The sequence below is a fragment of the Giraffa tippelskirchi genome, chromosome 3 (genome assembly GCF_054371585.1).
Source record: "Giraffa tippelskirchi isolate mGirTip1 chromosome 3, T2T-mGirTip1v1.2.pri, whole genome shotgun sequence".
Classification (NCBI taxonomy): domain Eukaryota; kingdom Metazoa; phylum Chordata; class Mammalia; order Artiodactyla; family Giraffidae; genus Giraffa; species Giraffa tippelskirchi.
Genome location: NC_137277.1, coordinates 72604037 through 72631293, shown reverse-complemented (window position 1 = coordinate 72631293; position 27257 = coordinate 72604037). Strand labels below are relative to the sequence as shown.

The window sequence follows — 27257 nt, the reverse complement described above, 5'->3', positions numbered from 1 at the left end:
AACTTCCTGAAACGGCAGCAAATGTTGGGGGACTTCCTTGGCGGTCCAGTAGTTAAGACTCTGCACTTCCACTGCACGGGGCACAGGTTGGATCCCTGATCCAGGGACAAAAATCCCGAATGCCTCCAAAAATCCCGAATGCCTGGCCAAAAAATTTTTAAAAAAGGAAAGGCAGCAAGTGTGGGCTGTTTGCCTGTCTTTCATATCCTTTTCTCTCTTCACCAGATTATTGATACATTAAGTAATATTTTTGAAAAAACACACTCCCTATTCTCAATACTCTACTTAGAACACTTAACACTTGTAACAACAGATGTGTGGGTTTTTCACATGCTGAACAGTTCCGTGATACTGTAATAGAGTACTGCCACGTGCAGCCCTTAGCACACTGCCGTTGCTGTCCACCATCACCCGGCCACCCTGTTACTAGGCAACGGTTACCACGGGACCACTAGTGGTCCTGCTCAGCCATTGGTCAGCACTGCAGTGGGCTCCTCCCCCAAGCAAGCAACTCTCAATGAGCAACGGTTGGTGATCCTGCTCAACCATCGGCTGGCACCAGAGTGGGCCCCTTCCCTAAATGAGCAACTGTCAAGGAGACACCGTTTGTGGCTCATTCAGCCAACTCTCAGAGGAGTGGTGGTCGCCAAGCAGAGAATGGGTAAGAGGTAGATCCTGGCCTACTCCCCAGGACCCTGCAGCTCACCTAGCCTCGGACCAGGGATCCCAGGAACAGGTTGGAGTCTGTGTCCTGCAGGGCTCCACCGCCCTCGCCAAGGCCATCCACTGGACAGGCCCAGGCCTTGAGGCAGAGGTGAACCTCTCCCCCATCCCTGTCTCTGCGACTTCATGACAGCAGCAGTCCACCTGGGTCGCAGTCTGTGGGACCTGTCTCCAATGTTTGGGCAGCCTGAGGAGCCTGCGGGCCAACTGGGTCCTGGGCACCTGGCTCCTTCAGTGATGATGGTTGGGCAGAGTCTGGGGAACTTGCCCTTTCTTATCAGAACAAAATAACATCTATTTGGTGGAGATTTACAGGAACATCATTACCTGACCATGACCTGACCTCAAGAACAAAGGATCTGACACCTTGAAGCTTACAAAACTAACCATGCTCATCCCTCACATTTCCTAGGAAAGGGCTTTGCTGAGAGCTTTCCAGGAGTTTGGGATTTTTAAGGGAGGAGCCACTCATCTCCTTGTAAACCTTTCTCTGTAAAGATTGGCCCTCAGTAAACCTTTCTCTGTTCTAAACTCTGATGTTTTGGTATTATTGGCCTCACTGTGTCATGGGCATGTGGACTTACATTTCAGTAACAATTACCAGCTGCGTGTCCTAAATGTAACTCAGTTCTGACACTGTCTACCTGGAGATAGTATCACATCCCACAGGTTAAAGGTCAGTCCCACCAAACTGCTCACACACTCCCCGCCTCTCCACCACCCCTGCTGCCAGTCAGAAGCCCATTTTGTCATCATCTGTGCTCTGACAGAGGCTATAAATGACATGTTCCCATAGCTCACTTCATGGGTTCAATTAATTTCTAGAGTGATTCACAGAAGTCAAACAGTGTACTACTGGATTACCAGTTTATTATAAAAGGAAACATATCAGGAACAGCCGGATGAAAGAGATACACAGAGTAGATATGTGGGAAGAGGGACAGAGCTTCCACGCCTTCTCTAGAAAACACCACTGTCCCAGGACCTAGGCAGGGTTGGTTACCCTGGCAACCAGCCTGCATCATTAGGAGCTTTCTAAAGTCACCTTGTTAACAGAAACAGATGTGGTTGAAAGGTGTTTGCTATGAATAACAAAAGATATCTTTATCTCTCTGATCACTTAGGAAATTCCAAAGGTTTAGGGGCTCTGTGCCAGAAACCAGGATGAAGACCTAATAAATATACTTCTTATTATGAATCACAGCACCACATGGTGGTGTAAGCTAGAGCAGCTATTTTGACCCTTGAGGTGATCTTGGAATGGAAATCACTAAGAGATAGCCAACAAGAAAAAAGGAGACTGAATTTTTGAGGGTGCTTTGGAGCAGCATTGCCGTCATGAACTTAGGTTGTAAAACTCCCTAAGAAAGAACACTTTGCTCTTGTTTAAGCCACTGTTGTTTTACACATCTGTTACACTTCTAACAACACCCCTTCAAAAGAGGACATGTCATTAGCCTGCACCTTTTTGCTGTTCTTTTGCTTCCTGCCTGGGATGTGGACACCAGAGCTAAAGCATTGGCAACTGTTTTAGCCAACTTTGAAGATGATAAATAGAAAGAGATGGGGGTGCCTGAAATGACTGGATCTACCTTCCCAGCTCTGGACTTATTTTCTATGAGAAAAATACAAACTTCTCTCTTGCTTGAGCACTAGTATTTCAGGTCTTTGGTGCTAGCAGATGAATCCAGTTTATAACTGGTAAAATCTGTAATTCTGTAAAGAATCTCCTGTATCCACTTAAGACAGCAAAAGCTTTTTTTTGGCAGTTTTATAACTTTATTTTATAGTTGGCTGTTAGTCCTCATCCACATTGGCTGTAGATTTTGACCGTGGTGATAGGGACATAGGTAACCAACATGTACAGCTTGCTTGCTTGGCAAATCATCCTTATTACACTTCCTGGACAACCACACATGGAAACAGTATGGGACATTCCTATTCCTTTGGCCCGGACAGCTTTGTTAAGTCTGATATGAAAGTGCACATCTAGAGTTCCCATCGCCTTCATGGCAGATTTCCAGATTTCTCTGAGTTCCTGAGGGCCAGGCTTCTTAGCCCACTTCATGTATGTGCTGCTGTATGTCTGTGGTGTATTCTTTGGTCTCTACCTCCTTGATGGCAGAACCACCCTTCGGGCCACCCTTCCTTGTCTGAGCTGTTCTCCAGGCCCATGATGGGAAGGAACAGTGAGGTATTGGGGGAGAGGGAAGGCAAGTTGTCCAAAAGCATTTTTAAGTTACTGAAAATTCACTGTGGTTATCGTTGTTAGTGCCAGAATTGTATGTCATCACACAGGTGCAGCATGGTTTAAACATACAGGGCCCAATTTTCAGGTATTTACAACTTTTTCTTTCATTTACTTGCTTTTCTAATCCATACTTAGAATATTTTTTCTATTATTCAAATATGATTGAAACTCAAAGTTTTCATGTTTTCAGTTTTGTCATACCAGGCCATTTCATGAAGAAATTTAAATTGGGTCTGAATAAATGCAGTGCACTAAGAGGTACCCTCTCCACACACTGAGGGACGAGGACTTGGGCAACCTATTAAAGGCAACACCGTTCTCCTCCAAGAGCCGCTCAGTACATCTTTCCATGATCTACCACCTGTGTGCATTTCAAGACTTCTGCTCTGGCATTCCTGATACCAGACTTTTGCTTGGTGACTAGATCTTACCTATTTGCCGGATTTCCTCTGATGACACTTCAGTTGCACTATCTGCCCAGATTTTCATTTTCCTTTAGATGCTGTGTCTTTGTCTGCTGCATTTCCTATGGCCTGGATGCCAGTCCCAGCCTACTCTTGTGTCTAACATGGGCCTTTCAGGTATAACATGAGGTAATCTCCCTGAGAACTGTTGTAGTATGTTTTACTTACTTGGATGAATTTTGCTTGAATATCTCAGGTACTTGAATTTTCCAGACTCTCAGGCCTTTAACTCCAGGCATGATTCCTCTTTTGGGGAGAGTTTTAGTGGTTTCCTATTGGCTGGGGAGATCCATATTCTATTTGTTCTGGTTGCTCAAAACTGCTTTCCCCTTTTCACACTCTGCTTTGCTGTCCTCTTTTCACACTCTGCTTTGCCTTGTTTTACAGATGAAATTTCTAGAATATTTGGACTCTGTATCCTATCTGACCACCATTTATGCTCTGTACTTTGAACGCTTCATTCCCTCACAATATAACTTTGACTTGGACTTTCTGTAACTGGTTTTTCTAGACTATATTTCCAACATCTAAATTTAGCTCCTGATAGTTGACCCTTTACCCTAGAAACTGAAAACCTGTCCTAGTTTACCACCAAATCTTGCTAGCTTTTTACTAATTCTCCTCCTTCCCTTAGCATTAGCCTTCCTTACTCTCAGTTTGCCACCTTTATAAGGGAGAGATATATTGGTAGATCCTAACCCCTGGGTCTCTTCAGTTTGCTAGGAACCAAGCATGACAGCCAGAGCAGCTATTGTATCTGGTGGAGAAACAATCACCAAGATAACGTGGTGAACTGCAGTACCTCTATCAAATGGTTGTTCTCATGAAGTGTGAACAGTCAGACTGGAACTCAATCCCTGACAGCAGCCAGTCAGTAAATGCTTACATTATTCAGATTCTGCTGTAGTTGGCTCTCCTCTTCTCCCTAACTATTCCGCCAATCCTGACAAACAGGTGGTTTATAGAGGATTACCACAAACTAAACAACGATGGCAACTGCGAGTTTGTTCAGGTTTATTGTCCCAGGGGACTGTCAATAACCAGATTACAGAAACACTGTTACTCTGTGCCATATCCAGGTCACGGAGCTAGATATTTTCATATCAAGCTTGTCTTATGAGGTTTGTTGGATTGGACATTTAACAAATATTTCATTGTTTTCCAGTAATATAGTTTCCAGTACAAGGACCTATAAAGGTTATTGTTAATGAAAAATTCATTATTTTGCCCTTCTTATAGATTAGCATTACTTTGCATTCCCAGGATCTCAATGCAGCTATACTCAAATTGTTTTTCCCCCACTTTTTGTTATGTCTCATGAAAACCATTTCATGTATAAAGTGCTTAAAATGTTAGTGAACACAAAGAAGAATAGACTGTAAGAATTATATGGTTGGTGCCAGGTGGTCAACTGTCATGAAATGAACATGCTCTATCTGTCCTTCTAACTAATCCTGATTACAGGGCAGATTGTGTCTCCTCTCCTACAAATATGCTAGATCCTTTGAAAAGGTGTTTATAAAATATGAATTATGCAACTGGGGATTTAAGTGATCTTACACAGCTAAAAGGACTGGTCTTGTGTTTTCTGCTTTTTGTGTTGTCAGTGTGTGATTTGATTTTAGTTTTTGTCAGGCAACCAGAACCTGCAAGATTTAAGGTCACTGACTTAAGCTGGGCAGTCTATTTACTCTAGGACATGCTCAGTAACAGCGCTAAGCTGATCACACAGATAAGCAGTTCTGGAAGAGTTTCCGCAGTTAGTCAGCCAACAGGAGAATGCAGTTTGGTCATCCTTTCAGGCCATAATTACATTCTATTCTAGTGACCAGTGGTAATTAATTGTACTTTGTGCCCAGTGTAAAAATAGACACATACAAGGAAAAGCATAGTGTCTGGTAAATGGCCTGGGCATTCTTGGAACTCAGGCTAGTTTCTTTGAATGGTGTAAAGGAAGTGGAAGCCTCACTTTCCTCCCAGAATAATATCAAGTTGTAACAGACAGCTGACCTGTAATAGCTCCAGCTCCCAAACCCAAAATAGCCTTCAAGTTCTGTAACCTTTGATAACAAAAACAGAAGCTTTACAAGGTAAAGCATTAACATGGCTTATATTCTCTCAAAAAAGCATGTGAGTTGTACAGGTCTGCACAAAGCTACCCCTAGATGAGCACTTTGGAAGAAAGGTAAATAAATGTCCAGACCATTTCAGATACATTGTATAAAGTTAGACTAAAAGAGCTAGAAGAAACAGTTTAATTTGATCTTTTATTTTTTAATGGAGAAACTGACTTCAAGGACCTGCATAAGGTTAGTGGCAGAGCTTGGACACAAACAGCAGCTTCTGAAAGTTAATCAAGAGTTCTTTATACAGTGGAAAACAGCCTCATAGCAGGGAATGAGGAATAATTAAGTTTTCTACAGTCTAGAAACAACAGACTGGTTCCAAATAGGAAAAGGAGTGCGTCAAGGCTGTATATTGTCACCCTGCTTAATTAACTTATATGCAGAGTACATCGTGAGAAACGCTGGGCTGGAAGAAGCACAAGCTGGAATCAAGGTTGCTGGGAGAAATATCAATAACCTCAGACATGCAGATGACACCACTCTTATGGCAGAAAGTGAAGTAGAACTAAAAAGCCTCTTGATGAAAGTGAGAGAGGAGAGTGAAAAAGTTGGCTTAAAGGTCAACATTCAGAAAACTAAGATCATGGCATCTGGTCCCATCACTTCATGCGAAATGGATGGGGAAACAGTGTCAGACTTTATTTTGGGGGGCTCCAAAATCACTGCAGATGGTGATTGCAGCCATGAAATTAAAAGACGCTTACTCCTTGGAAGGAAAGTTATGACCAACCTAGATAGCATATTAAAAAGCAGAGACATTACTTTGCCAACAAAGTTCGTCTAGTCAAGGCTATGGTTTTTCTAGTAGTCATGTATGGATATGAGAGTTGGACTGTGAAGATAGCTGAGCGCTGAAGAATTGATGCTTTTGAACTGTGGTGTTGGAGAAGACTCTTGAGAGTCCCTTGGACTGCAAGGAGATCCAACCAGTCCATCCTAAAGGAGATCAGTCCTGGGTGTTCATTGGAAGGTCTGATGTTGAAGCTGAAACTCCAATACTTTGGCCACCTGATGTGAAGAGTTGACTCATAGGAAAAAACCCTGATGCTGGGAAGGATTGGGGGCAAGAGGAGAAGGGGATGACAGAGGATGGGATGGCATCACCGACTCGATGGACATGGGTTTGGGTAAACTCCGGGAGTTGGTGATGGACAGGGAGGCCTGGTGTGCTGTGATTCATGGGGTTGTAAAGAGTCGGACACAACAGGGCGACTGAACTAAACTGAACAGTCTAGAACTCTAGAATATGAAAGCCAGGGAAATTCAAAAGCAGTTTTCTGTTTTCTTTAGGGCTAGACTTTTCATTTCTTCCTTAATTCAGACATTTTCATGCAGCCAATAGAAACAAGACTGCAGTCTTTTTTTTTTTTCTTGCTGCCTCATTTTAAGTATTCTACACTTTAGCCTTCATGGTACATCAAGGCAGCCCAAGGCCTGCCCTTCTTGTTAAAAGAAAAATGAATACAAATTAGCACCAATCTAAAACTTAGCCTTTGTTATAATCAGAAAGACTGAAAGAAACTAGAGAGGGGGTAAAATTTTTACTGTGATTCACTTAGATAACACTTCAAATAACCTCTTTAACCATTGGCTCAGTTGGGAGAAAACTACTACAATGAATGCATTTACTACCATTAATACTTAAAGTTAAGGGTCCTTTTGTTGTTCAGTCACCAAGTCGTGTCCAATTCTTTGTGATTCCATGGACTGCAGCACTCCAGACTTCCTCGTCCTTTACTATGTACTGAAGTTTGCTCAAATTCATGTCCATTGAGTCGGTGATACTATTTAACCATCTCATCCTCTGCTGCCCTCTTCTCCTTTTGTCTTCTATAATTCCTAGCATCAGTTGTTGTTCACTCGCTCAGTCATGTCCGACTCTTTGCAACCCCATGGACTGCAGCATGCCAGGTTTCCGTGTCCCTCACTATCTTCCAGAGTTCGCTCAAACTCATGTCCATCGAGTCAGGGATGCCATCCAACCATCTCAACCTCTGTTGCCTCCTCCTCCTCCTGCCCTCAATATTTCCCAGTATCAGGGTCTTTTCCAGTGAATTGGATCTTCACAACAGGTGGCCAAAGCGTTGGAGCTTCAGCTTTAGCGTCAATCCTTCCAATGAATGTTCAAGATTGATTTCCTTTAGGATTGACTGGTTTGATGTCCTTGCAGTCCAAGGGACTCTCAAATGTCTTCTCCAGCATAATTCCAAAGCATCAGTTCTTTGGTGCTCAGCCTTCTTTATGGTCCAACTCTCATATCCAAACATAACTACTGGAAAAACCATAGATTTGACTAGATGAACATTTGTCAGCAAAGTGATGCTTTTGCTTTTTAATATGCTGTCTAGGTTTGTCATAGCTTTCCTCCAAGGAGCAAGTGTCTTTTAATTTCATGGCTGCAGTCACCGTCCACAGTGATTTTGAGCCCAAGAAAATAAAATTTGCCACTATTTCCATTTTTTCCCCATCTATTTGCCATGAAGTGATGGGACCAGATGCCATGATCTTTGTTTTTTGAATGTTGAGTTTCAAGCCAGCTTTTTCACTCTCCTCTTTCACCCTCATCAAGAGGCTCTTCAGTTCCTCTTCACTTTCTGTCATTAGAGTGGTATCATCTGTGTGTCTGAGGCTGTTGATATTTCTCCCAGCAGTCTTGCCTCCAGCTTGTGATTCATCCAGCCCAGCATTTCACATGATGTACTCTGCATAGAAGTTAAACAGGGTGACAATATACAGCCTTGTTGTACTCCTTTCCCAATTTGGAACCAGTCCATTGTTCCACGTCTGATTCTAACTGTTGCTTCTTGATCTGCATACAGGATTCTCAGGAGGCAAGTAAGGTGATCGGGTATTCCCATCTCTGTAAGAATTTTCCAAGTTTGTTGTGATCCACACATTGAAACGCTTTAGCATAGTCAATGAAATAAGCAAATAAATAAAAATGAATAAATAAAGGGTCCTTTAGGATCCTATTATTCCATGCAAGAACTTTCAGAAGTATTATCACATAGTGGAGGCCCCGGATGTATTCAGATGCATGGTAGCTAAGTTATATACAGGGATATGCCTTTAACTTGTTTTGTTTGGATTTATATCCTGGCTTTACTACCAATTATCTATGTGATGATGGCCAGGACATCGTTTTCTAAGCTGTAGCTTCTTCGTCTTTTAAACTGGAGTAGTGATAGTACTTGTTGGATGGTTACAAAGATTTAAAGGTCTAATGCACATAAATACATATAGTGAGTGCTTAATAAATATTAGCCTAGTTATTAATTTATCATATTGTATACTACACTGCTAAACTGCAGGCTCTGTAAGAAAATGTGTATAAACTTTTCATGGCAGGTAGAGTAAATAAACTACTATAGTTTAGAACAAAAACATTTTTAGGTAGTGACTTTTTTGCAGGCCAGATCAGGTTAATTGCCTCCTCTCATGGGAGACATCTGCTGCCTAAGAGTCACTTTCTACTTTTTTCTCCCCTAGGCAGAAGTACCCTGAAAGGGCACATGGAAAACCTACAGTTAAATGTTTGCACAGCAATTTGCCACCCACACCTAATGGCTTTGTTGAGCCAACATTTCATCTTGGCAGCCTTTCAACATGCTGATGGGCCCACCCAGGAAAAGGGGCGTGTGTGTGATTCCCAAGGTTGTTTCCCAGAGCATGGTGATGACTGCTGGTGTTGATGAGGGATGTAGATCAAGTAAAGGTCTGGTCACAGATTCTAGAATGCTCAAGGTAAAGAATTGAGCAGAGCAGTGATAATGCATGATGAATCAAGCAAACCAAAAAAAAAACCACCCACTACCCACTATCCCAAAAGAAAACAAAACAAACAGACAAGCAAACAAACAAAACAACAAGATAAAGTTTTAAAAGGGAAAAGAAATCTGTGGGTAAAACTTCAGTGTAAGGTACAAGAAACCCGAAAAGCATTCTTCCAGCTAAACAATACTGCAGAAAAGATCGTGATTTAAGAAAGATGGCATAAAAATTGATGACACTAAAATGACACAATTAGAAGAAAAAAGAGGAAGGTGTTTGGTTAAAAACCAAGGCTTTAATTGATGTACTCCACAGTTAACTTCATGCCAGCAAGTGTCTGTTTTGTGTAAACATGTGTTATATATTAATACATGCAATATTCTTTTTTTTTAATTGGTGGTTCCTGACTGATTCATGTGAATGTATGGCAAAAACCACCGCAATACTGTAAAATAATTAGCCTCCAATTAAATAAATAAAAAATATATACACATAAAAATTTTTAAAAAGCAATATTCTTATCAGTAGCTTTGAACACATGCTTTTATTTTTGTTGACATGTCTTTGTGTGAAAAACAACAAGAACTTAAGGTTTGATTTTCTTCCTTAAGTCACATTCCTTGACTCTAGCCAAGCCTCACAAAGAGTAACAGACTATAAATTCCAGTCTTTTCCAAGCCAGATCGACTCTGAGGTGGTGGCTGTTTGGTTTCCATTAGAAACATTAAAAGAAATAAATTATTTTGGATCCATGGAAAAAATGTGTGTTACAGATATAAAATTTCCAAATTTGGAAAATATTTAGTGATCTACCAGTTAAAATAATAAATCTATTGCTTTCCTCAATTGCTTAGAAAACGTAATTGAAAGTAGACACATTGAAAAGACCGAGGTGATTGAAAAGACCATGGTGATAATCCCTCAGACATCAGTCTCTCAAGATTACAATTAATGTGTAATAAAGCACCAGGTCAATTTCTTTTTTAAAAAGCTCTGGCTGCCAGGAGTGTGCGTGTGTGTGTGCATGTGTACTCATTCGTGTCCGACTCTCTATGACCTGGTGGAGTGTAGTCCGCCAGGTAGGTGGTAATAAACATTAACCAGCATCAAAGTGATCTCATCAAAGACAGCGGTTCTCAACACTGGCTGCACACTGGAAGCAACTGAGGAGCTTTAAAAAATGCTGACTCCTGTCTCCCACCTCCCTGCAATTCACATCTAATTTGAATGGGACACAGTTTGGGCATCAAGAATTTTGAAAACTCCTCGGGTGATTCTAATGTGCAGCAAAGTTTAAGAAACACTGAAAACTTGGTCACTGAAAAATGTGGTCCAGGGGCCAACAGCACTGCTGTCATCTGGGAGCTTGTTAGAAATGCAGAATGTCAGGCCCACCTCAGGCTACTGAGTTAGAATCTGTATTTTGCCAAGAGCCCCACATGGCCTATATGTACATGAAAGTCTGAGGATTACTGCTCAAAGGAATTCTTGTATTTGATATTTTTTTTCTTTCTATGTGTTAGGTAGTAATTACATGATTAATAAAAGATGAAAGAAAAATCGCTTGACTTTTCTTCTCAAAAACTCAAGAAACAGACTTTCATCTCTCTGACATTCTGCAGATGATACGAAGTGAGATCCATGTTTGTAGGTTTGCCAGATAAAATATACGATGCCTAGTTAAATGTGAATTTCAGATAAGCAATGTTTTTTTTTTTCTTTTTCAAGTGAAAGTAGGTTACGAATATTTCATGGAGCATACATATACTAAACAAAGTATTCATTGTTTATCTTGAAATCTAAATTTAACTGAGCATCCTGTATTCTTATTTACTAAATCTGGTAACCCTACGCATATTCCCAGGAGTGTCTCTTTGCTCTCTAGGTTCTCAGTAGTAAAGGGGAAATGATACCATAAATGGCCAAGTGACTGTCTAGACTGATTGACTGTGATGTTTCTCCTCCCGCCCAGACAGCCAGGACTGTGACTTCCCTAAGCCGGGCTGATGACTCACCCAATTGGGAGAGTAATGGGAAATTTACTTGCTGATTCAGGGAGACATAAATCTTGGCAAACTTTTCCTCCAGTCTAAACCAGAAGAAAAAAATGTCCAAAGCAAATGTTAAATACGGCGCAATATATAGAACACTTTGCAGCCAACAAATTCAAGGGTTTGTAATAGTACATCTTCCATTATTTGATTAAAAGACATTTTCATGGTTTGTTCTACCATGGCACTAAGAGGTTGGTATTTTTTCTTAAGAATTTTTGCTACTTAAGCCCCCTCGGAGAACACTTTCCAAGAATACATTTTAGATCCATTTTCTCAGTACTGCCTGTAGTTTGCAAATAAAGTAGCACATTCTTGAGCAGAGATGTGGGTGTGGATTGGACGGCTACATTACCTCTGTCGCTGACTCACAACAGGCTTTCAATTATAGGCAAAGCTGATACCTCAGTCCTTCCTCCTGGAATGGTCCTTTAATCTTACACCCTATACCTAATTTCTCAGCTTGTCTTCAATCCTTCTGTATTCTCTCCTATAATTTTGCCATTTTTAATTAAGTCTACTTGTTACCAAAATCACTAAAAGATTGGCTTTGGTAGAAGAGGAAACTAAATTTACATTACCCAATTCTGACCTTTTTGTTTTTAATTTGGAAAATAATTGATCAGAAAAGTCTGGATAAAATAGCTGTGAAAATATGCAATCTTGTTATATTATTTTTTAAAAATAATTCCATAGTTGATTTTGAGTAGGTTGAAAATGTGAGTGTAGATACACATTTTTTTGACAATCTTAGTTTCAGGACCTGAAAGAAAATCAGCTTTTTTCTAGCAAATGAAGGCAGAAACTTCCGTTTAAAAGGAAAGCCTACAGGGGCTTCCCTGGTGGCTCAGTGATAAAGAATCTGCCTGCCAATGCAGAAGACACGGGTTCGATTCAACATGGGTTTGGTCTGTGATCCAGGAAGATCCCACATGTCTTGGGGCAACTAAACCCCTGCACCATAACCACAGAGTCTCTGCTTTAGAGCCCAGGAGCCACAACTACTGAGCCTACGTGTTGCAACGACCAAAGTCCATGCAGCCTAGAGAGTGTGTTCTGCAACAAGAGAAGCCACCAGCATGAGATGCTCATGCATCGCAACTAGAGAGTAGCACCTGCTTGCTGCAACTAGAGAAAAGCCTGCAGAGCAATGAAGACCCAGTACAGCTAAAAATAAATAAACATTAAAAAAAAACTCACAAATACCATATTTCAGATGTTTCAATTTCCGCAGACATGATGATGAAGGCTGGAAGTATTATACACTATAGTATGTTGGGAAATACAGCTGTAAATGCTTTGCATCTCTTTCAATCAAGAAATGGAATCAGTTTCCCATACTTTGAACCTGGTCCGACCTTGTAACTTGCTTTGACTAATAGAATATGGCAGAAATGATGTGTCAGTAAAGTCTAGGTCTCCTGAGAGCTTTTGGTTTCCTCCTTTGCCCTCTTGAAACATTGCCTTGAGAATGCCATTTGTAAGGAAGCCACCCCTGGTATCAGGAGGCAAGTGAAGGATGAGAAACCACAAAAAAGAGAATTGAGGCACCCCACTGACAGCCAACACCAACTGACAAATATGTGAAAGAGGCCATTTTGGACCTTCCAGTCTGGAATGATGTTGCAAGAGTGAGCCCAGGAGAAACTGCCAGTCAACCCACATAGAATCATGTGAAGTAATAAATCATTGCTGGGATTTCCCTGGCAGTCCAGTGGTTAAGACTCCTTGCTTCTACTGCAGGAGGCACGGGTTGGATCCCTGATTGGGGAACTAAGATCCCCATGCTGCTTGGTGTGGCCAAAAAAGAAAAAAGAAATAACTGCTTTAAGCTACTATGTTTGGGGGTGAGAGGAGGATTGTTATTTATTAACAGGTAACTAAAACTCCCAAAGGAAATTGTTAACAAGGCACATCCAAGGTCTCCTCTCCAGAAATTCTGATTTAGTGCCTGGCTTGGGATTTTGATCACACTTTTCACATGAAGACCCCAGATGGAGGTTTAACTTCAGACCGTCCTTTGGGAGAATATCCTGGTGAGATTTCCCTCAGCACAGAGCAGGCCTGAGGCAGGTGGCCACATAATTGTGCATCACCCCTGCAAATGGTGCTCCTACATTTGTGCAATGTACATTTGCATTGCCACATGCAATGGCCAGGTACAGAAGAAGCTTGTTTTAATGTTTGCATAAAAAGATAGACTAAATATATATATAGAACATAAAATAGGAATCAAAAGGTTTACTTTTATGCTTCCCCATTTGCCTGACAAAATTGATATGGGCTACAGTCTTGAAATAAGAGGGTAGGTATTCTTTTAAAGGCTCCAAAACTGAGGCAGAAAGAGAAAAAGAGTATGCAAGTTTCTCTGAGCATTGTGAAAGGAGGAGGCAGGAAAATAGGAAAGGCAGATGCTCAGGAAGGTTTATTTGAATGAAGAACGAGACCAACTGCAGGTGAATATCCTGAAGCTCTAGAAAGATGAAATGTGAATCTGCTAGAAATAGCTGAGTTTTCTATTTATGTGTACAACCCTTGATAGGTGTGTCATGAACTTTAACAGGTGTATCTTTAAAGCTGCAGCTTTATTACGTTGTGCTGGATGGTTCCGAGTGTCTGGGTCCTGCTTTTTATCCATCTTGTATTTGTGATTTCTGCTAATGTGTCATTGGAAGAATGGGTTCCACTGCCAGGAAACATTTGAAAACCAAGGAGTTAAAGCATGAAAGAAATGTTATTTAATTGAAGAGAAAGAGTATCACACCACTGATGTTTTAGTTTCTGAGATCGCTGCTTCTCAGTGGCAGATATAGTCAAACTCAGTCTTCTTGTGGTTCCCTTTTGTTCTCAGAAGGTGATGGAAACCCATAAATCTTTCAACAAATGCCATCTCCCTGGATCCTTTGGTGAGTCCAACCTGTATTTTCTTTGCCATGTGCTAAGTCTCTTCAGTCATGTCTGACTCTGTGAGACCCCGTGGACCGTAGCCTTCCAGGCTCCTCTGTTCATGGGGTTCTCCAGGCAAGAAAATGGGAGTGGATTGCCGTGCCCTCCTCCAGGGGATCTTCTTGACCCAGGGATCAAACCCATGTCTCTTAAGTCTCCTGCATTGGCAGGTGGATTCTTTACCATTCACGCCACCTGGGAAGCCCAAGTGGATGTGAAATAACCTGTGAAAACCCCAACTTCTTATATAATAATATAACTTATATTCAGAATTTTCCCTTTTACAGGAGCTGTTTGTGAAACTTATATCACTGAAATAGAGTAAGAAAAAAAAAATCATAGATACCTACAGAAAGTTGGCGTTGATGATTTTTAAGTTTGAGGGGTCTCTTGACACTCACCAAATTATGATTTTTCCCCATTTCTCTTGGGAAAAAGGTAGACTTAACCATCACTCTTAGGAAATCACACAGACATATGTATCTTTGCCTAGAACATAAATTATACATATTATAATAAGGTAAAGTATATAGCATTTGTCTAATTATAGTAAGAATCTTTTTATTTATAAATTATAACTTGAAACTTAACACATCTATATTTATTGGCATGTATTGGCTAGGATATATTTCAGATTATATTATAGATTTTGTAAACTATCAAGTTAGTTCACAAATCTCAGTGATTTAACCCAGCAAAAGCTTGTATTTCACTCTATTGCATGAAGCACATTTAGTAAAAATTCGTGATACCAGCATCAGGTTTTTAATTTCTATATACCAAGGCAACACGAGTAGCAAATATGCAAATTATGCTTTCTAGCCAATACAATTCCTATAAAAATAATAAGTTTTTCTGTCAAGGCTAAAACAGTCTCTAAATATGGCAGCAACCAAAGTGTGGTGAGGCCAAGAAATGCTGTTCAGACTATCACAGCTGCACAACTAAGATTAACTGTGGAAATGGCTTGTTAGATTGACATAGTTTTCACAGTGTCTAAAAACAAATTTATCATTTATTATACAAGAAAAAGTTTTGAGCCAACATTGCCTTTGGACCACCACAAAATGTTACACCAATGAGCAAACAGTTTTCACACATAATTTAAAACTAACAAAATTGGGTTTATATAATTGTAATAAAAACTGAGAGGATATTTAAATTTTATAACAGATAACTGATTAATAATAGAAGTAAAAATTGGAGGACTGTGCGGGGGTATTTTCCCCTTTGATGTAATAAATACTAAGATTTATGTGGAACAGACCGCATACATTGTATCTGCATGCTTGGCTGCATCCCTTTCTTTGTACTACTTCCATTCCTGCATCCTAAATCATTAAGAACATCCTGTCTACAACAGTGTTGTGCCACATTTTTGCTGCAGAAGTGATTACCTGATGCAGGTATGGCCAATCCGAGTATCTCTCTCCTCTGAACACAGCGATCGGTGCAGGGGTAAGCAATTATTACAAACAGAGCCAATTCAAACGAATCATTGCCTGGAGTTGCTATACTGGGATTTTAGCTAGAATGGGATTGCTAAATTATGACGCAGAGCCTGAGATTACAGGTGGCTCTCTTCTCTAGTCAACTGGGAAGCCTGAAACGGGAGAGGCGACAACTAAAAGAAGGAAGCAGAGCCGGAAAAGGAAGAGCGAGAGGGGCGGGAAGCGGGTGTGGTATATGGATCAAGCTATTTTTAGTTACTTTTTAAATCTATACAGCTTTCACTTTTATATGATTTTTCCCCCAATGTCTGTTACGCCATTTTCTAGTGCTCATGACCGTTTTTCATTGGAGACAGTATTATAAGTGGTTGTGAGAGTCTCATACTTGTTTACAAAATCTTATTTATAAACTCATTGTTTATGGCTATAATTTAATGAAAGGATAAATGCTCTTCAAGAGTTTTGCCTTCTAGTCCCCATAATGTCTTTTATTAATTTTAGGACCATGGCCAAGTCTTCTTTGAAACTATAATAATATACAGTTATGTAGTCACATGAAAAAGAAAATTTTACTTCAAAATCTGGAAGTAGAATCCTATTTTTTAGGGTAAGAAGTTTTTTTTATACTTAGTTTTTTATCTGAAGTTTTGATTCTGGCAGTATAGGTCCCTGACAGCTGAAACAGAGTAAAGCAGAGAAGTCCGAATTATTCTGAAGGAATAATTGAGAGCAATTTAGACATGGCCATGGCGCAGAGTGAAGAAATAGGGGCTTGGGAGTGAGGAAAAGAGAAGAGGACCTGGTAGAAGTGGGTACAAACATGATAGGAGGTCAGGAATTGGAGAAGGAGACACAGGTTGGGAGAAATTCCCACAGTAGGAATGCTGAAGGCTTTAAGAAACAGGGCTATTCAATATTTAGCTGCAACACAGCCCATTCCACTATCACCCTCCAACTTTTTACAGAATCCTGCTACCTTGCATTTAGGTTGCTTTGTGGAATCGATGTGAAAGGGACCACATTCCATATCCGGGTTGAGACAGTTTATATGCAGGGATGAATGAACAGACCGGATGCAGGAGTACGAGTGAGACTAAGAACTCCATATAGGCTGAAGCTGCTTTGAGAATCCTGGGAAATACCGGGAAGGAGGCTAGCAATAGTAGGAATTCCTTATAGCTCACATCTCACATGCGCAAATAATATCACTTTAAAATCAACTTGAATCTGATCAGAACCCTTATTGCTCCTGTATGACCCCATCAATTCCTGTGGCTTTGCTCCATCCAAGCAGAGAAATCTCTGGTGAATCTGGGAGTTCCAGCATATAGGTATGGTGTCCGCAGCCTGCTTCCTGGACATCATATTTGAGAGGTGTCCCAGAAAGGAAGGGTTATTGAAGGTTCTTGTTGTTCAGTTGTCCAGTCGTGTCTGACTCTTTGCCACCGCATGGACTGCAGCACACCAGGCCTCCCTGTCCCTCACCATCTCCCGAAGTTTGCCCAAGTTCATGTTCATTGCATCAGTGATGCCGTCCAGCCAACTCATCCTCTGATACCCTCTTCTCCTTCTGCCCTCAATCTTTACCAGCATCAGGGACTTTTCTAGTGAGTCGTCTGTTAACGTCAGATGACCAAAGTATTGGAGCTTCAGCTTCAGCATCAGTCCTTCCAGTGAATATTCAGGGTTGATCTCCTTTAAGATTGACTGGCTTCATCTCCTTGGGGGACTGTCCAAGGGACTTTCAGGAGTCTTCTCCAGCACCACAGTTCAAACGCATCAATTCTTTGGTGTTCTGCCTTCTTTATGGTCCAGCTCTCACAGCTGTACGTAACCACCAGGAAAATCATAGCCTTGATATGGACCTTTGTCGGTACAATAATGTCTCTGCTTTTCAGTACACCGTCTAAGTCTGTCATCGTTTTCCTGCCGAGAAGCAATCGTCTTCTGATTTCATGGCTGCAGTCACCACCTACAGTAATTTTGGAGCCCAAGAAGAGGAAATCTGTCTCTACTTCCACCTTTTCCCCTTCTATTTGCCACGCAGTAATGGGGCTAGATGCCATGATCTTAGTTTCTTTTAATATTTAGTCTTAAGCCAGCTCTTTCACTCTCCTCCTTCACCCTCATCAAGAGGATCTTTAGTTCCTCTTCGCTTTCTGCCATGAGTATCATCTGCATTTCTGAGGTTACTGAGATTTCTCCCACCTATCTTGATTCTGGCTCATAACTCATCCAGCCCGGCATTTCTCATGATGTGCTCAGCGTATAGGTTAAACAAATAGGGTAGTTAGAGGAAAATCAAGAAGGTTAAAAATATTAATGCCCCCCCAAATTAATACCAGAGAAGATTCTCTTGTATTTTTTTCCCCCCACTGCGTTTGGCACATTGTAGTTCTGTGATGACTAAATTAATGCCTTGGTTAATTTTAGATATTAGAAACAGGGATAATTTGGTGCCGAATAGAGAAGAAAATGCAGAAGAAATAAAGTTTAATTGCACGTTTTTGCAGCTATGGTGGTATTAAGGTGGAAGGGAGTTTAGAATCCATCAAAATTAATTCTTTCACTCCCATAAATACCATCTATAACTGTATCATCCAGTTTGAGAGTCACTAGCCACATGTGGCTATTGAATACAATTTGAAATTTACCTTCTCAGTGATACTAGCCATATTTCAAGTGCTCAGTAGCCACATGTAGCTAAAATAAATAATAGAGATAGTATAGATACAGAGTATTTCCATACTTATAGAAAGGTCTATTATATTCCTATCAAATGATCATACAGCCTTAGCTTAAATTCTTTTTATGAATGTCATTCACTATTGCATTTTGGGTCAGATGTAATTGTTAGGTTGTCCTTGAAGTTTTCTTCCTTGTATTTATCCTAGACATTTTACATGTATGAAAATATTTATTCTCTCATGGAAGCATTTTATTACAATCACTATTCAAAAATGTTGTTTACTTAATGATAAGGCTATTCTGAACTGAAATAGAATAACTAACTTGAAATAGTTAGAATAAAAAAGTTAATTCAGCTTCTTAGAGGATCTTATTTCTGCCAAAAGAGTAGCATTATTTTAACTATCTCCAAAATAGTATTCATTTACTATTAATAATTGCATAATACTATTAATTTACTTTTTCAAAACTCAAAAGAAAAACTATGGAAATGCTGTTCTGCTTCACAAAAATGCTGAATATGTACCAAACCTTTTATTTAATTCTTTTACATTTCTATGAGCTAAACCTAATACAATTATGTGATTAAGAGCTCTGCATCTAACTCCTTTCTGAATGTAATAATTTCCTATTAAATCCAGATATTTAACATATCATGAAAATCCCCTGCCATAATGATTGACAGATGGAAATCTTTAATTAATTTTCAAGTTTTAAGAAGAAGTAAGAGTAGAGAGTTTAGAAGAAAAAAACCCTCTAATGACTCATTTAAAAGGAACAAACAAACCCGTCTAAGAGTATCGCTTAGCAGAACTTAATTCATATCTGATTTATTTAATACCAATAGTTGAATGAGCTTCCACAGGGCATATAAAACTCTATTAAGCACTAAAAAGTGAGCTGACTCTCCTTTTTATAAATAATAATAACCTTGTATCATCAAGAAAACTGTCAATGCTTTTGTTTTAGCTACTTTAAAAAGTAGGAAGGGTGTTCAACATATTAAGAACAATTTCTATCAAAACAGAGTAAGTATACAAATGTTTGGTACTCAAAACTTAAATCTATTGCTTGAGGAATTAAGGTGGGTATATCAATTAGGATTAGGTTAATCAAGGTATAACTGAAAACCCTTGTAAATCTACTTAAACAAAGATAGAGGCATATTTTTTCTTTCACATAAGAGAAAAATTTACTAAGACAGAAATCATGGGTCCGTGGTTTGCGGAAGCCCAGACTTTCTGCTCTGTAATTCTTAAATCATGACCTTCATTACCAAGTATGCCTCCTCATGTTTGCAGTGAGGCTGCTGCAGCTACAACCAGCATATCCATGTTCTCAAGTGTCAGCAGGAAAGAAACTGAGAAGGAAAAAGGACTCCTGATAGTTAAACTAGCCCTCTTCTAAGAGGTTTCTTAAGTAGTTCCACCTGATAACTTCTGCTGACAGCTTCTGGTCATCTATAAGGGAGGTGGCAAATGCAGGGGGTTTTGTTTTTGTTTTTTCTGGCTAGACACATTGTTGGCATCACACAATGTGGGAGTATTACCAAAGGAGACAATGAATATTTGGTAGGCAGCTAGTAGTCTCTGTTGGAGTACATGGTTTGTACCTTCCCTGTGCTATACTTCCATTGTTGGGTAAGTCACACTGTATCCAGTAATTTATATAGAAGACAATGCTGTGTTGCAGTAAAGAGCATAGGCTGTATAGAGTGAATCTATGTCCCAGTTTGCCCTAGATAGTTCCAGTATATAGCTGTTGTACCATTATAATTATTATCACTATCCCTGTTACTCTCTAAAGTGTCCCAGTTAGACAATAAATTACATGATTAGCTATAGTTGACTGGCTGACACATCTCTAACATTTCCTAGCTCTGCGACCTTAGCAAATTACATATCTGATCTAAACTCTTTGTCTTACTTATCTATTGCTGAATATCCCCAAAATGTACTGGCTTAAAGCAATAAATATTTATTATCTAACAATTATACTGTAGCTTAGATGGATAGTTTCTGGCTCAGCGTCTCTCTTCAGATTAGATGTTGGCAGGGCCTGCCAGCATCTGAAGGCCTGACTGGGAAGAAGGAGCCAACCTGAAGAGGACTCACTCCCACGGCTGTTAGGAAGAGGCCCCAGGTTCTCACCACATGGACTTCTCCACAGGGCAGCTTGTAAGTTCCCACCTCAAGACATCTGGCCTCCCATCTGGAAGAGCGAAAGGACACCTTTTACGACTTAGTCAACAAAGTTGCACCGTCACATGATTTTTTTATCCTATTCATTGAAAGCAATTCAGGAGATCTAGTCCATACTCAAGGGAAGGGGAACTGGGCTCCACCTCTTGAAGGGAGGATACTTTAACATCTCCAAACTTACTCTTTTCATCTGTAAAATGGGATAAAATTACCCACATGTGGTAACTACATTGTTACAAAGAGGCAACATCCATATGATGAATAAATGAATGATTAACATATTCCTTAATAAGACTAGTAAAGTGGAGTGTTTCTGTAAGTGGAAAGAAAATGTAATGTGAATGAATTTATGTTTTATTCAAGTTATATATCAGATTGTTATAGCTGTTTATTTAATAGAACATGAAAAACTGCATGCTAATATAAAGTTACATAACTTTAATAGTATTCACTAATATAAACTGCTATTGTAGGATTACCTTATGTTTTATACATTAAAATTTCTTCTGCAAAATTGTGTTTTGTAGACATATGTCTAGCTATGTCTTTTTGGGACATGGAGATAAATTTTTGTGAGAAAATACTTTAATAATCATTTAGGTGACATAGTACTAAACAATAGTAGGATTAAATCATGTATCTAAGGAAAAATTTCAGGACCTATACATACAAGTGTGTTATGCAAATGCTGTGTTTTGTCATTAATGACATTTTCTTGCCATTTTTTCCAAGGAAAAAATAAAAATATGCATGACTTTGTAGACTTGATTTTTTAAAGATCATCTGATTATGAGTATTTAAATTTATCATAAAGCTGAAGGAAAAAAGAATTAGAGGTTTTGGGAATTCCCTGGTGGGCCTTGATTTGATTCCTCTTGATGAAGGTGAAAGAGGAAAGTGAAAAAGATACCTTAAAACTCAGCATTCAAAAAACGAAGATCATGACGTCTGGTCCCATCACTTCATGGCAAATAGATGGGAAAAAAATGGAAACAGTGACAGACTTTATTTTCTTGGGCTCTAAAATCACTGTGGATTGTGACTGCTGTCATAAAATTAAAAGATGCTTGCTCCTTGAAAGAAAAGCCATGACAAGTCTAGACAGCATATTAAAAAGCAGAGGCATTACTTTGCCAGCAAAGATCTGTCTAGTCAAAGCTATGGTTTTCCAGTAGTCATGTATGGATGTGAGAGTTGGACTATAAAGAAATCTGAGTGCTAAAGAATTGATGCTTTTGAGCTGTGATGTTAGAGAAGACTCTTAAGAGTCCCTTGGACTGCAAGGAGATCAAACCAGTCAGTCCATCCTAAAGGAAATCAGTCCTGAATATTCATTGGAAGAACTGATGCTGAAGCTGAAGCTCCAATACTTTGGCCACCTGATGCAAAGAGCTGACTCACTGGAAAATACCCTGATGCTGGGAAAGATAGAAGGTAGGAGGAGAAGGGTATGACAGAGGATGAGATGGTTGGATCGCATCACTGAGTCAATGGACCTGAGTTTGGGCAAACTCTGGGAGATGGTGATGGACAGGGATGCCTGGTATTCGGAAGTTTATGGGGTTGCAAAGAGTTGGGCATGACTGAGCAAATGAACAACAACAACTGGGAACCAAGGTCCCACAAGCCATGTGGTGTGACAAAAAAAAAAAAAAGAAAGAATTAGAGGTTTTGATTTATAATCTCCAATAAAAGTAAAGCTACATTTATACTAAATGATTAGCAGGAGGAAAACATTAATAATCATCTATCAAATGCCAAAGACATTTAAAGTTATACCACATAATTCCCTTTATAACTCATGACACTAAAAAAATAGTGATTTTTTAAAATTTCTGTTTGTGTATTATTTTTTAAAGATTTTTTTTGCTAATTCTGAATATATTACAAACATTTTGCTCTCTATAAGCCTCTAATTTGACTTTCTAGGGATTAAAGAGTAACTTAGATAGTATTGCCCTCTTCCAAAGATGGATTTTTTTTTTATATATGCTATATGATCTATCAATATTGAGAAATGTGATCTATTAACGTGGTCTATTAATATTTCTTAGTGCACACCAGAGTACACATCAACACTTTAGGCTTTTAAAACAAATTCAATCACCTTAAGTAGTTATAATGTAAGAGGAGTCTGTAATATTTAATTAGTTTAAATGGATTTTCCTTTTACATTTTAAAACATGTTGATCATTTGAAGGGAAATTCTGAAAACCAGGCATGTCCTTGGAGTAAAGAATGATTACTGTGAAAATAAAGTGGTTTTTTTACAATGATATGTAGAGAACTCCAAGAGTGCACAGGCTATTGCTATCCATGATTAATTTTTATCTCCTTCATAAACTCCAAATCCTAATCCCAAATTGCAACAAGGAATGAAAAACAGGCACTTTTCTAGATGAAGTTAGTAACTTAATCCCATTTCTTTGCTAGTCATAAAATGAACCTGTTAAGACATTCTTGAACTTATCTACTTCTTGAAAATTACATTATTCACTCATTCATTTATGAATGACTATTTATTGAGTTATCATTTTCATGTTCTCAATTTAAGGTCATCAGTTCAGTTCAGTTCAGTCACTCAACTGTGTCCAGCTCTTTTCGATCCCACAGACTGCAGCACGCCAGGCCTCCCTGTCCATCGCCAACTCCCAGAGTTTACTCAAACTCATGTCCATTGAGTCAGTGATGACATCCAACCTTTTCATCCTCTGTCGTCCCCTTCTCTTCCTGCTTTCAATCTTTCCCAGCACCAGGGTCTTTTCAAATGAGTCAGTTCTTCGCAGAGTCAGCTCTGATAGTCATCTTCAAATTGGTCATCAGTGGTCTGACCAGCATCATCTTGATTGTTTTAGATACAGTTAATCTTCAGTTCCAGGGTCCATTTGTTCCCATTTCTTTGAGGTCAATTCTTGAAATTGTGGCAGCTCATATCTGGGTACAGTCTGGTCATCATGTAGTTAACTTCACCTGGTGTTTTGGTATCTATAAGACAGATCACAGGATATGGCTCAGAATATTATCTATAGTCCTGGAGAAAGAACTAAAGGTCCTTGACTGTGCTTAATGACTACATTATTATTATTTAGTCTCCTTTGACTGTTTTCCTTTATTTCAGCATTTCTCACTTCTCTGATTAAACTTACTCTTTGACTAAAGTTTTCCACAGGCAAAAGGCAGACAGAAGACATGGTGGCGGGGGGTGGGGGCAGTGGTTAAGGATCATAGAGTCCTGCTCCGTTTCAGTTATATTCTATTTTAGTATTCATATGTGTACATTCTTAAGGTTTTTATACAAAAGTAATCAATATGGTCTTTTCAGTTTGACCTTTAAGTCCCATGATATTAAAGAGAAAAGAGGAAAATTTAAAAACCAGATTGTATAAGTGAGATGAATAAACTAAATGAATGGTGGAGAGAAAAGAAATATTCAGATAGTGAAATGTTACCTATTAATCAAGCCACCGATAAAAAACAGTACATATTTTATTTGGCTTACCAACACACTCAGTCCTAAGGGTAAGAATCCAAAGAAGTTTCCTGGATAGTTTTATTCAGCAATAGTCCATTTAAGTTAAACTCTTTCAAAAAAAGAGTTTAGAGAAGAGTTGCAATTTTGTTTTTGAAATTTCAAAATATTAGTTATCTGTGTCTTGTTCTTTAAACAAAGGAATGAAGATATTTACACATTTCCCCAATATTTATCTGAAACAAGTTTGTAACTAACTTTTCCTAGTACATGGAAAAAGCATCTGTTCTAAATGCTGCAAATAATTGATTTGCTGCTGCTACTAAGTCACTTCAGTCGTGTCCGACTCTGTGTGACCCCATAGACGGCAGCCCACCAGGCTCTGCCGTCCCTGGGATTCTCCAGGCAAGAACACTGGAGTGGGTCGCCATTTCCTCCTCCAATGCATGAAAGTGAAACATGAAAGTGAAGCCGCTCAATCGTGTCCACCTCTTAGCGACACCATGGACTGCAGCCCACCAGGCTCCTCCCTCCATGGGATTTTCCAGGCAAGATTACTGGAATGGGGTGCCATTGCCTTCTTCCAATTGATTTGCTACTGTTATGAAAATATAAATGTGTTACTTATAGATGAGGATGAGAAACATTTCCCTTTCTTGATATTCATGGATGTGAACCAGTTTCTCCTTAGCAGACATCATTATTCTGCCTAGTGTGGGGGCAAGAGATTTGAAAGAGACCAGGTGACATTGTCCCATGGAAACTCACAATAATCACCCTAGTTATTCTAGGGAGGTCACTGAGGCCCCAGGTTCTCATCTGGGGAGGACCTAGAGATCATCGCCAATGCCTTTCCTTGTCCACAAGGATGAGGAGGTCAGAGGACATGAAGAGATTAGAAGATGGGATGTGTGTGTGCATGCTTAACCACTTCAGTTGCATCTGACTCTTTGGACTGTAGCCTGCCAGTCTCCTCTGTCCATGGGATTCTCCAAATAAGAATACTGGAGTGTGTAGCCCTTCTTTTGTCCAGTGGATCTTCCTGACCCAGGGATCGAACCCTGATCTCCTGCGTTGCAGGCAAATTCTATACCATCTGAGCCAGAGAAGCCCCTTTTCTGAGACAAACCTTAACAATTTAGTGATGAATACAAGCAATAATGAAGATTGACTAAAATGTTTTATTGGTAAAAAATTCAGATGGATTAATGGTTCAGTTCAGTTCAGTTCAGTCGCTCAGTCGTGTCCGACTCTCTGCGACCCCATGAATTGCAGCACGCCAGGCCTCTCTGTCCATCACCAACTCCCGGAGTCTACCCAAACCCATGTTCATCAAGTCGGTGATGCCATACAACCATCTCATCCTCTGTTGTCCCCTTCTCCTCCCGCCCCCAATCCTACCCAGCATTAGGGTCTTTTCCAATGAGTCAACCCTTCGCATGAGGTGCCCAAAGTATTGGAGTTTCAGCTTCAACATCAGACCTTCCAATGAACACCCAGGATTGATCTCTTTTAGGATGGATTGATTGGATCTCCTTGCAGTCCCAGGGACTCTCAAGAGTCTTCTCCAACACCACAGTTAAAAAGCATCAATCTTCGGCGCTCAGCTTTCTTCACCGTCCAACTCTCACATCCATACATGACCACTGGAAAAACCATAGCCTTGACTAGACGGACTTTTGTTGGCAAAGTAACGTCTCTGCTTTTAAACATGCTATCTAGGTTGGCCATAACCTTCCTTCCAAGGAGTAAGCGTCTTTTAATTTCATGGCTGCAGTCACCATCAGCAGTGATTCTGGAGCCCCCCAAAAAAAAGTCTGACACTGTTTCCACTGTTTCCCCATCTATTTCCCATGGAGTGATGGGACCAGATGCCATGATCTTAGTTTTCTGATCGTTGAGCTTTAAGCCAACTTTTTCACTCTCCTCTTTCACCTTCATCAAGAGGCTCTTTAGTTCTTCTTCACTTTCTGCCATAAGGGTGGTGTCATCCGCATATCTGAGGTTATTGATATTTCTCCTGGCAATCTTGATTCCAGCTTGTGTTTCTTCCAGCCCAGCGTTTCTCACGATGTACTCTGCATATAAGTTAAATAAGCAGGGTGACAATATACAGCCTTGACGGACTCCTTTTCCTATTTGGAACCAGTCTGTTGTTCCATGTCCAGTTCGAATTGTTGCTTCCTGACCTGCATACAGGTTTCTCAAGAGACAGGTCAGATGGTCTGGTATTCCCATCTCTTTCAGAATTTTCCACAGTTTATTGTGATCCACACAGTCAAAGGCTTTGGCATAGTCAATAAAGCAGAAATAGATGTTTTTCTGGAACTCTCTTGCTTTTTCGATGATCCAGCGGATATTGGCAATTTGATCTCTGGTTCCTCTGCCTTTTCTAAAACTAGCTTGAACATCTGGAAATTCTCGGTTCACGTATTGCTGAAGCCTGGCTTGGAGAATTTTGAGCATTACTTTACTAGCATGTGAGATGAGTGCAATTGTGCGGTAGTTTGAGCATTCTTTGGCATTGCCTTTCTTTGGGATTGGAACAAAAACTGACCTTTCCAGTCCTGTGGCCACTGCTGAGTTTTCCAAATTTGCTGGCATATCGAGTGGATTAAGGGTAAAGATAAATATTTAAGTAAATTTTCAGATCTCTTTGAATGTATTACTTGTTTATTTTAGCCTTGTATTGTTACGTTATGTATCTATACTGTAAGAGGTAACTAGTGATAGTGGGTGTGAGCTTGCAGTTGGACAATCATGCATTCAAAATCTGTCTCAACGCACTACCTTTGTGACCCTGGAAAAAATCGATCTAAGAGAGAATCAGTTTCTTCATCTTTCAGTTGGGCATACTAATAGAACCTATCTGATAAGGCTTTAGCACAGTGCCCAGCACATACTGAATATACTTAACAAAAATGTTATTAGTAAATCTCTGCACAATGGAATAAATTCCATTTTTGTGTTCAGTATTGAGGTCAGAGGATACAAAAACAAAAGTCATGGTTCCTGATAGAATGCATCCTGAGAACATGATGGTGACTGATACACATCTTGAAAGAAGAGTAGGAAAGAGCCAGGGAGAGGATATTGTGTAGGTTTAAGTTGCAGAA

General features: G+C 39.7%; 1 protein-coding gene across 1 annotated transcript in view; it reads left to right on the top strand.

The window, feature by feature from the left end:
- The first annotated feature begins 480 nt into the window (after positions 1–480).
- ITGAV (integrin subunit alpha V) overlaps positions 481–27257 on the top strand; it is a 133842-nt gene continuing 107065 nt past the window's right edge. Inside the window, exon 1 of the mRNA XM_081581057.1 lies at positions 481–661. The gene's annotated coding sequence lies outside the window, so the exon portion shown is untranslated. The remainder of the gene's footprint in view (positions 662–27257) is intronic.